We start from the raw sequence: 9,202 nt of genomic DNA, 5'->3' as shown, positions 1-9,202 counted from the left end.
TACCACTCATAATGCACATTTATTTTGATTGTATAGAATGGTGCTGAAACACATTATATGATGAATATTGTCAAGAAATAGACAACATGAAGTAATATTTTCTGCATTCTATCAACAGTGAATTATCCTGATACTTTCAGGGAGCTTCTAAAATGATTGCATGAACTCTGCCTGAAACAGCAATAGGCAATCTATAACACAATAGGGTCACATGTTACTCTGAATTATTTTTACAGCATTTATTTTGCACCTAAGATTAAATCCCATCTATCATTGAAAGATGAGTTTTTTAAAGCCCTCTTGTGGCCCCACTTGCCTAGCAGTTTCCTACACAAAATAGTATGTCATATATTCAACATTTTTCCAGCCTTTAAGATGCCATGGGTATCTTATGCAGCACCCATAACTGTAGCTGTTCTAAACAGTAGATGAATTATGTAGATATTTCCAGCTCATAAATGTGTGCATAATTGCGAGGTTTTACTGATGTTTTACATAGCTTTGAGTTCAGTGATGTCATTGTTCTTCTGTCCAGTTGACCAGCATTTCCCATTGCTCATTGTTAGCAGCAATGTTCTCAAGAAAATCACATTTTCACTTGCTTTGTGACTTTTTTTTTTTTTGCTGATATGCAATAGCATTGTACACCCTGCATAAACTTGTACTGTAATAGTCCCTGTGATTGTTGGAAAGTCACAGTTCTGCTTCTATTTCAGTATCAGACAATTGTACAAGCTCCACCAAGAAAGAGGGAGAAAAACAGTTTCTTTGGGGTGTTTTCATTGTTTTTCTTCCACGTTGTGGGAAGCCACCATTCATGCCTGCCCAGTATTTTATCTTTCAACTTGTTCTTAAACAATGAAAGGCAATTCCATTTACGCTACAAATTCTCCCTAGCACTTGCAAAAATAAATGTTTTTAAAAACCCCAAATTCCTATGGGTTTTTAAAGTATTGGGACAACAAACAGAACATAAATGGATTTTCAAGATTCTGAAACGAAGACTTTGTACGAGGGTTGAATGAAAAGTAATGTCTCCACCTTCGTTACTTGGGTTTGGATGGGAATATTTTAATAAATCAAATGCAGAAATAATCCTTAGAATGTTCTCTTTAAGTACTACTATTCACTTTTCCACATAATGACCAGACAATTGGATACATTTCTGCCAACGATGAACAAGTTTTCTGAAGCCGTCATGGAAGAAGTCGATACTCTGTTTCCGCAACCAGCATCTCACAGTACCCATCGTGCACAGATCTTCCGATAGCCAAGTAAAGCAATAATGTGACCCACACATTCTTGTGAAATGCTGATTATGCTTGAAATTTCTCTCTGAGTGATATGACGATCATCCTGAATCAATCTGTCAACCTTTTGCTTGTGAAACCCGGTGGTTGCTGTCACAGGACGTCCAACTCTTTGTCACGCAAGTCAGATGTTCACACCTCAATATCTTTAAACTTACTCACCCAACGATGCTCAGTACTCACATCAACACAATCACCATAAACAGCTTGCATTCTCTGATGAATCTCTTTTGGGGTGACACCTTCTGCTGTCAAGAATTTAATGACTGCACGTTGCTTAAGTTGCATTGACCGATTGTCTGAACAGGGTTCCATACTTCGCACTTTAACAACACAACCATTCAATACTAAGGCTTCCTGCCAAATGGAACTGTAGAGGAGAGTCTACTGAACAAGCCAGTACCTGCCGCATACCAGTACTGCCATCTGTTGAGGAGTTACGAAGGTGGAGGCATTACTTTTCATTCAACCCTCGCCATTAATCTTCAAATGCAGAGTCCCAATTATTTAAACTGACAGCAGTTAATATTTTGCATATGCCACAGCTGGGATTAATCTTGGCCCACTCTTTCACCTTTGAACTTCCCAGTTAGTTTAAAGGTTTCTTTTGAAGGAGATAGGGCTTTATGAGTCTTTTCAGAACATTTGCAGTTGGCGCTTTGCCAGTCTTAGAAGAAACAGAAGAAATGCCTTGTTTGCATCTGTAACAATGCCAGTAGGGAATAAGTGATATCTCAATGGCAGGAATGACAATGTTAAATGTGTTCATGCATCGTTTTAGATCCCGGAGAGCCAACCTAAAGTTAGGATTTAGTGGCAGAGTTTTGGAAAGCAATTGAGATCTTTGTGTCTAATAGATGGTTGATGCTTTACACATAGTGTTTCAACTTTTAAACAACGATGTTTCAGATGGAAATTTCAAATACAGCCAGGCTTCCGATATGGGGGACCAGACATTTCTTGTCAATGTGCAAAGCGAAATATATTTCTGCTCACTGCCTTCAGCTGTTTTGTTCTTTTCTGGAAAGTTGCAAGGAATCCACAGCCAATAGCCCAGGGACCAATATTGATCTGTGGCCCACTACTGCTACTACTATATTAATATATTTGTTTATTTATACCTGGCTTTATCTCTCCCGAAGGAGACTATTTTGGGTAGCACTATTTTATACGACTGTTCCAGAGTTTAGGACCCCCCCCCCCCCCTCCAAGAATCACAATAATTCACTGGGCACCTAAAAGAGATAATCAACATTGAAAAAACGACCAGAACAAGTTCATTCTTTTATCTATATTTTTTGGGGGTACACCATTTCATGGAGCCCCCGGTGGCGCAGTGGGTTAAACTGCTGAGCTGCTGAACTTGCTAACCGAAAGGTCAGCAGTTTGAATCGCACCAACCCCCAGAGTCAGACATCACTAGACTTAATGTCAGGGGGAAACCTTTACTTTTACCTACACCATTTCATTTGTAACACAGCATAATTAAAAGGACACTTTTAAAAGAAATAATAATTCTGCACCATTACAGGCCTTTAGTGCCTCACAGAAGAAATAGCATTGCTTAGGTTAAGGGTATCTGAAAGCAGCATCGTAGATGAAGGCTGCACTGCTATTCTATGTATGTTTACAGTACCATATATACCATGGTGTGTAAGTCAAGATCAGGTTTGTGGGCCAAAATTATTGATTTTGAAATGATCCATGGATAAGTTGAGGTGCAATACACTGACCTGTGGAGAAAGGAGACACATATAGAGATGAACTATTAGCATTCTTTCTATTTCACTTATACTCTGAAAGGATTAGAACTATCTCGGCAATGGAACAGACATCAATATTTTTATAGCACAAAAAAATATTGCAGCAGCCAAAACAGAAGTAACGGTTCATACCAAATTTCTTCAGCAGTGAGATTCTTGATTATATTTGTGATATTTTATAGTTCTCTCAACCCTATGAACATTTCTACTATAGCAAATGGTTTCACATATCCAGTAAATAATATAGTAACATATGTCAGACTTGTGTTTAGCTCTGCTTTGGCAAACAGGCATGAATCTGAATTCAATTTTTGTTTGTTCTCTCACTACCATGAATTAAACAAGCAACAGGTATATATTACCTTCAGCGCACCTTACTACAAAATTTGTGGGTGTCAGACTGATGCCAGAAAAAACCAAGGAAGAGAACAGATTCTTAATGAATGTAATATGTGTATCAATTACAGTAGTCTCTCACTTATCCAACATTCGCTTATCCAACATTCTGGATTATCCAAGGCAGTCTGCCTCCCACCCGGATCCACAACTATTTCTCTAGGCAGCAAGGACTGAATTTTTTACGGATTTAACTTCCGACAACGTTGTTACTCTAAATTCATTTTATTCTATCTTTATTTGTAGTCAATTTGTTAGTAGCCAATGTTTTTGTAGTCTGTGTTTTCAATACACTGCAATGTTTTGGTGCTAAATTCATAAATACAGTAATGACTACGTAATGTTACTGTGTATTGAACTACATTTTCTGTCGATTTGTTGTAAAATATGTTTTGATGCTTAATTTGTAAAATTATAACATAATTTGATGTTTAATAAGCTTTTCTTTAATCCCTCATTATCCAACATTTTTGATTATCCAACATTCTGCTGGCCTGTTTATGTTGGATAAATGAGACTCTGCTGCACATCCATGTGTGCTTCACATTCTTTTCCTAGGCAACTGTGTGTGTATGTGTTTGTGTAATGTTAAAAGATGGAAGTTTGGATGAAATACTGGAAATAAATAACATTGAAAATAATTGGGTGTGCAGGGGGTTGGACTAGATGGCCTTTGTGGTCTTTTCCAACTCTATGAGTCTATGATCTTAGATTTTAATGAAAGATTATATTGTGTGTTTTTAAGCATGGCATTGAATGTTTGCCAGTTTTATATGTATGTAAACCGCCCTGAGTCCCTAAGGGAAGAGAAAGTGGTCTAGAAATTTATTATTATTATTATTATTATTATTATTATTATTATTATTATTGACACAACGACGTTGTATGACACAGCAAACAAGATAGATATGCTGGATTTCGTTTCACAAAATCACAAGTCGAACACTTCCCAAGTATCTAGGACTGTGTGATGTATTTTCGGATGATGCGTGCAGATCCCAGTAGGGTGGCCTTTTGCAGTTGGCAGATCGTAATTTTGTCAATGTCTATTGTTTCCAAATGCCGGCTGAGATCTTGACGTGGTGGGGGGGCTTAACTGCTCCAATGATGACTGAGGGCTGTGCTGGCGGTAGTGTAACTACCGGCAGGTCCAACCAAGCCAGAGAGGCCTCAGCTGAGGAGCAGAACCAAGAGCACCTAACCCATTAGCATTATGGAGAATCAAACCCAAACGAAGTCTATACTGGCTCGGTCGTCGCCCAGGATAAAAAGGACCGCGGTGGATGCTGCTGATTCTGGACATCCATCAACAAGTGGGCTACGGAATCATCAAAACCCAAATGAACAGTCACAGAAGCGGCAGAAATACACAATGCCAGAAAACCGCACAATAATAATAATAATAATAATAATAATAATAATAATAATAATAATAATAATAATTATTATTATTATTAGGGTTGTTGTGTTTTCTGGGCTGTATGGCCATGTTCTAGAAGTATTCTCTCCTTACATTTTGCCCACATCTATGGCAGGCATCCTCAGAGGTTGTGAGGTATATGGGAGCGGTACCTATTGATTTATTGGAGTGGTACCTATTGATCTACTCACATTTGCATGTTTTTGAACTCCCATATACCTCACAACCTCCAAGGATGCCCGCCATAGGTGTGGGCGAAACGTCAGGAGAGAATACTTCTGGAACATGACCATACAGCCTGGAAAACAGACAACAACCCTGTGATTCCGGCCATGAAAGCTTTCAACAACACATTATTATTATTATTATTATTATTATTATTATTATTATTATTATACCCAATATACTGAAATTTAGATCTGTATTTGCCAAAATTGTGGTGATGAGAAAATATGAGCCTATAGAAGGGGCAGAGTTGTCAGAAAGATTAGAAGTATAATTCCTTTAAAAGAAAAAAATAGATGCATATTATCCCATTGTTAAACATAATTGGATATATACCATTTCAGTATGACTGGGTGACCTGATATAAGGCTTCTAAATTAACATCTGCATTTTATTACTGCATTACTGGCTGCTTATTATTGCTCTCTCTTTAATTAGTTTGCATATTAATACCCAAATGAAAGCAGACCTGATTACAAACAGACCAAATGCATAAAATCCCATTAAAATGTCCCTGCACTGGCCTATGCAGAACATTTACAACAGGCATTTTCATAAGCAATTGTGTGTGATGTCCTCAGAATGAAGTATGCTAAACCACACAGAAATATTCCACGCAAAAGAGATGTTCTTGAATATATGTGGGTTTTTTTTGGTTTAAAAAACCAGCTCATTAAAATGATGCCGGAGGTCTGCAACTGGATGCGCAATACCCTTGAATGCCGAAGCAACTTCAAGAGAGGAAGAAATGCAACTGCTTTTTTTCCATATACAGACCATTAACTGGTGACATATGGAAGCACAAGCAGGCTATAAGGAGGAAAACTGGTGTCCGAAAATTAGATCCAGATGCTCCTCGACAAAACAAGAAGCAAGTAAAGCCAATGCAGAACTATACTCTGCCTGGTGTAAGATTATACAGAGCAATGCATAGTTTTAGCTATGAAATACCAGAACTTGTGAGCAAAATAAGCCACAAATATTACTCAATTGCAAAATAAAAATAAGAATAGCATTACATTTTTGGAAACATGCGTAGCTTATTAATCCTTGTCTAGACAGTGTGGGGATGTATGTGAACAGTGTGCAACTGTATGTGGATGGATGATTTCATGGTTTGCTCGTCTGTTCATGTTTAGCACCATGCGGCCTATACTTACGGGATCAAATTATATGATGTCCAAATAGTAACAGTTCAGTTTGCATCTGACAAGTCCTTCAAGAATCTTATAAGGACACCCGCTGATAACTCTATGCCCCAGCATAGAATCATAGAATTGGAAGAGACCTCATGGGCCATCCAGTCCAACCCCCTGCCAATAAGCACTTCCATGTTTTCCCCTAAAAGAGCTAACCTTTTCAGTAGGCTCAGTACCAATTATGAGGAAAGAGATCCTCAGAGACTACAAGTATGTTGTTATTTATTCATTCAGTCACTTCTGACTCTTCATAACCTGATGGACCAGCCCACACCAGAGCTCCTTCCAGCTCCTTCAAGGTCACACCAATCGCTTCAAGGATACCATCCATCCATCTTTCCCTTGGTCAGCCCGTCTTCCTTTTTCCTTCCATTTTCCACAACATCATTCTCTTCTCCAAGCTTTCCTGTCTTCTCATGATGTGGCCAAAGTACTTCATCTTTGCCTCTAAAATCCTTCCCTCCAGTGAACAGTCAGGCATTATTTCATGGACTTGTGAAATTGCTAAAAGTTTATTTACCACCTACTGATACTAGGGTCTGTATGGTATAGTGGTTTGAGTACTAGAATATGACTTTAGAGACCAGGGTTTGAATTCTCATTCAACCAAGGAAACTCACTTGGTAACTTTAGACAAGCCTCAGATGAGCATAACTGCAAACTGCTCCTGGTCAAATCTTGCCAAGAAAATCCTGTGATACATTAGCCTTAGGGTTCGGCATACAACCACTGCAATTACTATTTATAACATCCCACTTCTAGAGTCAAGGTGACTAAGAACATACTGAAAAACAATAACTGCATCAAAACTACACATTTAAAAGTTATTTAAAAAGCAATTAAGCCATGTATAACTTTAAAAGCATCAAAATTCATTGATGGGACTATATGCAAATCATATAAAAAGAATCATACATCAAAGAGAATTCCTGAAATAAGAATTTTTTTACTTGCCAGTGGAGGGAAAGCAAGGTGGGAGCCATTCTAGCCTCTCTAACAGGAGAAGGTATTCCAGAGTCTTGGAATAGACACTGAGAAAGCCTCTCCTTTGTTACCACCAAATGAATATGAGAAGGTTGTGGAAGAGATGGGGAGTTTCTTCAGAAAATTTTACATCCCTAACCAGCTCATAAAGGGAGAGTAGGGGTGGTCAGGGGATCCTAGAAGTCATTCTTTGCTCACTCTTGTTTGGAGGGTTACATGCATAGATATGTACAATATGATTCCATTATCAATGGTATTATTTAGCCATGTTTCATGAAATATGTCACTTCTAGACATTTTCTAGGTCCTCTAGCATGACTCTATGGTATTCTTGATCTTGAAGTCCTCCATTTCAGTAGAGTTCACTATTTGCAAGCTTCACATATCCACAAGAAGTCTGTGAACATATCCCTTACACATACAGGTTTGCACTGAACTGAAATCTTACAACAGCCAAGGTTGCTAGCTTAACCATAGTCACAATTCTAAGTCTTTCAATTTATTTAAATTTGATTTATATTTATTGACTCTTATATGTGTGTGTATATACTAGTAAATTTAAGGAAGTAATTAATACGTTTTTAAATGAGTTCTATTAGCCTGATTTTTCAAGTGCAATTTGATATGACTGCACTATCAAGTAAAGCTGATTTCAAACACAGGGTGATAATGCTACAAGTCTGAAGGCCAGTTTTCCTTTTTTTCTCTCTCAAGCCTACAGAGGTGTTTCCAAAGGGCTAACAACAAAAGTATTAGGAAGCATATGCTAGCAGGACTCCTGCTAGTTTCTGGCATCTGGAAAAACACTTGTTCACACCTTTATTGGATTTGGAAGAACAGATATGAATCATTAGAAAATACATAAATGCTTGTTAAGACGGAAGGCAGTAGGGGGAAAAGACCACATGATAGGTGGGTAATTTCAAAGAATCAATGGTTTTGAATTTGCAAGACCTGATCAGGGTTGTTGGTAACAGTGATGAAGAGGTTTCTCATTCATGACGGGTCTCCATGAGTCAAAGTCAACTCAGCAGCAGTTAACAACAGGATGTGAAATCTATAAAAAGAGAGCCCATGTTTGGGACTAGCTACCTGCTGTTTTATAAATAAGTGTTATTGTTCTGAGCAGAGAGAAAAGGAAAAGAAGCACTTCACCTTTCCCCCTCCAACACCTTTCATCACACATCCATTCGCCTCCTCCGCAGGGTACAGTTAGCTAAAACCAATGTTATTTACAAATGGATAAGCCACACAACCACCTGGGATTGAAATCAGACAAAATATTACCTTGGTGTTGCTATGTTGGATTCCTGTGGAGTTGTATTTTCATACCCCTTGTGGCTGTTATTTTTCCTATTTTAACCCACACTACAGGGTGTTTCAAAATAACAGACTCAACTTGTAAGCAGTATATGTGTAAGCTCTTCCTCTTACATAAACAGCCTGTTTCCTCAGATTGTTTAGTACCTGCAAAGAATGCCTTTTGGTATTGGGCAATCAATGCCCAAATGCCATTGAAATGCACACTTCTCCTCAATTAGATTCAGTCTTGCTGAGCTGCAGAGCACAAATTACCTTATGTTGCATAGTCATATCTTGCAGATGAGTGAGACTAGGGGCCGATTATGCCCTGTAAGAGGAATGTAGTGGTAATCCTTTGAAACTCTATACTCCACCCTTTCAAGTGCCTAGGGTTTCATTCATGGGTGGTTCGCGGTTGCAGAAATGTTGCAATTTCAAATCAGGTCCATCTTTTTGAAGCACCCTGTATTTTGCATAGAGAAATCTAAATGTTCAGAAGTTTCAGTATTCATGAACAGGGTTTATTATTTTTTTAAGAACATCCTGTAAAAAGTGAATAAGGAAACTAATCACTCATTCTACAGACATTTGCAAAATGTCAAT

Source organism: Anolis carolinensis, chromosome 4 (genome assembly GCF_035594765.1).
Source record: "Anolis carolinensis isolate JA03-04 chromosome 4, rAnoCar3.1.pri, whole genome shotgun sequence".
NCBI classification, from domain to species: domain Eukaryota; kingdom Metazoa; phylum Chordata; class Lepidosauria; order Squamata; family Dactyloidae; genus Anolis; species Anolis carolinensis.
Note: the sequence above shows the minus strand (reverse complement) of the source record.